The sequence below is a fragment of the Quercus lobata genome, chromosome 4, assembly GCF_001633185.2.
Source record: "Quercus lobata isolate SW786 chromosome 4, ValleyOak3.0 Primary Assembly, whole genome shotgun sequence".
Taxonomy (NCBI): domain Eukaryota; kingdom Viridiplantae; phylum Streptophyta; class Magnoliopsida; order Fagales; family Fagaceae; genus Quercus; species Quercus lobata.
In genome coordinates, this window is record NC_044907.1 from 7,388,634 (window position 1) to 7,392,714 (window position 4,081).

A 4,081-nucleotide genomic window follows, 5' to 3' on the forward strand; every position below is an offset into this window, starting at 1 on the left:
TGCAAATAATAACTTAGAAGAATTAACTCTTTGCATGCTTTCCATACCAGTGGCGGAGTCAGGATTTCAGTTCAGGAGGGGCAAAATTAAATGACAAGATTGAAAGTAAAATTAATCTAAATATTATTAATCGATGTTAATAACAAAATAGATATAGAATTATATACTATTAATGCAATTGTCGTACAAAATCTAATATAATATAAACTCTAATTTATTTTTTCATACATAATTTAATTTGTTCAATTGGAAGATTAGTAAAATACACCTCGATATGAGTTTGTTTAGAATTTGAATCTAAATCATTATTACAATTTGGCTTCTCCATAATCTCAATTGATTATAAGTATATATTTCATATTATTAAAATAAATAAAACAAAAAAAATCATAGTTAATAACAATTAAATTAAGAGATTATTTAAATATATAGAATTTAAACATGTAATTTTATTCCTTAAAATAAATTGAGAAAATAAATCAATATAAAAGAATTATAAAATTTTATTTTCATTTATGCAAAATTCAATATTTTTTACACTATTCTTTAAGTAGTAAGTAGTTAAAATTGGTTCTATAGTAAAAATAAAGTGTTTCAAAATTGAAATTATGAAAAAGTTAAAGTAGAAGAGAAAAAGATTAGGGAATGCTAAGGTTTTAGTTTGATATACAAGGACCTAAATATATATATTTTTTATTATGATTATGTGGGAATACCTTATTTGAGGAACAAATTGCCCTAAGAAAAGCACCCCAGGAAAAAAAATTTCCAATGCTTGAGAACATGTGGCAAGGAAAAACAGTATGGGTGTTAAGTAGGACCCACAAAACTTTGTTTTGTTTGGAAAAGGACAAAATAATGTTAGGAAGAGTTACACCTAATATTGCTTTCTTCTCTAGTGTCTAGGGGTGGAACGTTTGTGTCAAGGTCAAAATACTTGATAACCTAATATTTAGGTTGCTACTCTAGATTTTTTTTTTAGGAGGAAGGCCCCCCCCCCCTGCCTCCACCCCTGTTCCATACTAAAATTATTACTGTAATTTGAATAATAATGTGTTCATTAAATAATTAATTAAACATTTGATTTCCCTTATTTACTCCATAAAGAATGATGGACGCACAGGGGTGCCTCACTACAACAAAGTTAATTTTTTTCGAAGGTCAAAACCCTTGAAAAACGTAATAAAAGCCCTCAAAAAATATTATTTTGAGGGTTTAACTAATCCTTGATGAACTTTGAAACAAATTCCCTTTAACAGAAATTTCTACAGCCTTCGTGACCATTGAAACCAAAATTTCAACAGCCTACATGACCCTCGAAACAAATGTTTTATATTTACCAAGGATTGGCAACCTTTGAAAAATTAAAAGGGGTAAAAGAACAATGACCTTTTTTTGAGGGTCTCCCAATCCTTAGAATAAGGCTTTCTCTTTAAAAAAAAATAAAAAATAAAAACCCACAGCCATGCACATAGATTTTAAAAAACCACGTATTAAAAAATCTATATCATACCAAAACACAAATAAAAAAAAAAAAATCCAATTAACTTTCCAAGTTACTAAATTCTTAATTCTTGAAGTTTATGTAGACATTTTCACATTAACATAAAGGAACTTAATATTTTAACTAGAAGAAAAAAAAAAAAAAAAAAAAAAAAAAAAAAAAAAAAAAAAAAAAAAAAAAAAAAAAAGGGAGGAAGAAGAAGAAAAGAAATGAATCAGTACAAGAACCATGCATGATCAAAATCCTAATCTTAATATTATTCTATTTGAATGCAAAATAACTTGATGTACTAATGTTTAAAGGGTCTCACATAAAGGATTCTTTCTTCTCTTGGTACTTCTCAAAGACTGATGCATAGCCACCGATTTTTCCTTGCATTAAGAACTGCAAGGAAATAGACAAATCAATTAATCATGCACTTGTTAAATGATTGAGGTGTTTGATTGAAAAATTGTCATACAATGAAGTCCATATTGACATGTGATTTTCAAAATGTAACATATTTTTGAAAAAGATAATTAAGTAGCATAGATCAATTCATGAATTATTACCTTGACCACAGGTGTCTAACATACAAGTATACACAGTTATCCACTCTGTTTTGAACTTAATCAACTTGACTTGCACCATAAAACTTTTAGTTTTTTGAGAAATGTGTGAAAGGAAAATCAGAGAAATGCAGAGAAACCAAGAGTTTTCTTAAGTTAGATTTTGATTCAATAAATCCTAGAAAAAAAAAAAAAAAATTCTAATTCAATAAGGGAGAAGGAGCACGGAGAATTGACACATACTATAGGAAAATTGGGCAATGCTGCCATGAGCAACACACTTGGCATCTGCACTGAAAATGATGAAGAGGTTACTTCATGTTTGACAAATATATATATATATATATATATATATATATATATATATAACTTACAGCTGTTGTAAGGAGGTCAACATTCCAAGCTGCATAGGTAATGTTCCATTGAAATTGTTTGAGCTAAAACTTCTGTAACATTATAGAAACTTCTGCAATACAAGTTCTAATAAATGGATTCGGAAAAGGGTTAACAAAAAGAAATCATAAATAAAGGGAAAAGATTAAACCCACTATCTTTCAACTAAAGTATTTTATGATAAACACTTGAGCAGGGCAATCATATCATAAGAAGTCAACCAATGTAATATGAATAAATACAATATAAACCAAGAGAAACAAGTTCTCGCAGTTTCATTCAATAGTTTAGGGACTTCAGGCCCTTAAAATGTTGTCAGGAGATGAATCGGAATGGAGCTATAAGTGCACTGCAAAATGCCGTGATATATATTCCATACCTACGCAGAAGATCAGTAAGGACCATGCCTGGAGATGCTGTGTGCACCCCAACTTTGGACCGCTTGCACTCTTTCAAGAGTGATGCTTGAAGCTGCCTTAGGCCACACTTTGTGGACCCATAGATACAAGTCGAAGGATATAAAATAATGAAAATCGTTTTGAGTCACCAACAACTTGGAATAGTACAAACTTCCATGAATCATTGAATAATGATTAGCAAAAACCACATGACATACCTCTGCTCACTAGAGAATAAACTAAATTACCATAGTACTAAAAATTGAACTTACACAGCTGTTGGAGGGGTACTAGATCCCCCTGAGCCTGCACAATCCATGTTAAATATGTGGCCCCCCTTAGCCTGGTTCTTCATCACACGCATGGCTTCTCGAGTGCAGAGTAGAGAACCAACCATGTTTGTTGAGACAATCTACCATGAAACAAAGTGGTACTCCGCAAATCAGTTGCTACTTTTGAGTGCAATGTGTATACTATTTTGATGTATTGGTAGTACCCTATATCTATTGAGTGAATCTCAACCACAAGAGAGCCCGATTAATCACAAATCTGAAACCAAAATCAATCCTAGCTTGGCCAAGCCAATTTTATTATTTCCTTTCGCATCAGCTTGCTAAATTAATTGAATATAGAATTACAAAAAGACTTATTTATAATAAAAAATTGCAAAAAGACTTAGAATTTTTACTAACCTATATGAAATGATTTAGGGAAAACTAACATCAGTACTCCATCTATGGCTGGTTGAAATGTTGAATTGTAAAAATACTCAGCGACTAAAGCAAAGTTTAAAATCACACACCAAAATTGAACCCTAATTTCCATAGTCAATCAGTAAAAACAAAGACTGAGGCACAGAGCAATGCACAATATTCAATCACTACGATTGCATTATGTATGATCAAGATACGAACTTAATTTTCACAAAAAAAAGGTACAATCGGAAGATTCGCCGGAGGTGGTAATGAAGAGAGTATGACAGTTCTCGCCGGCGCTGCTGTCCTCGTCGGAATTCCTTCCTCCGATCAGAGATTCCTCATATTTGGTGATTCATCTTCGCACATAGAGAAAATGCGATCTACTTTGAGAGCGAGCGCGAGGGAGAGAAAGAGCAATCAAAGGAAAAAGAGGAAAAATAAATGAAAGAGAATAAGACAAGGAGGACCTAAATACTCTGAGAACGAAAATGTGAAATTTCCATACAAAATTTTTCAGTCTTGCTTAGAAATAAATCAGCG

The 4,081-nt window shown here is 31.4% G+C and overlaps 1 long non-coding RNA gene across 1 annotated transcript; it reads right to left on the minus strand.

Moving 5' to 3' along the window:
• Window positions 1–2,193: 2,193 nt before the first annotated feature.
• On the minus strand, window positions 2,194–3,251 carry LOC115983327. The gene is made up of 3 exons (XR_004090023.1): window positions 3,116–3,251; window positions 2,427–2,518; window positions 2,194–2,340 (listed from the first exon to the last, which is right to left on the minus strand). It is a non-coding gene; the product is annotated as an uncharacterized LOC115983327 (long non-coding RNA).
• Window positions 3,252–4,081: the final 830 nt, after the last annotated feature.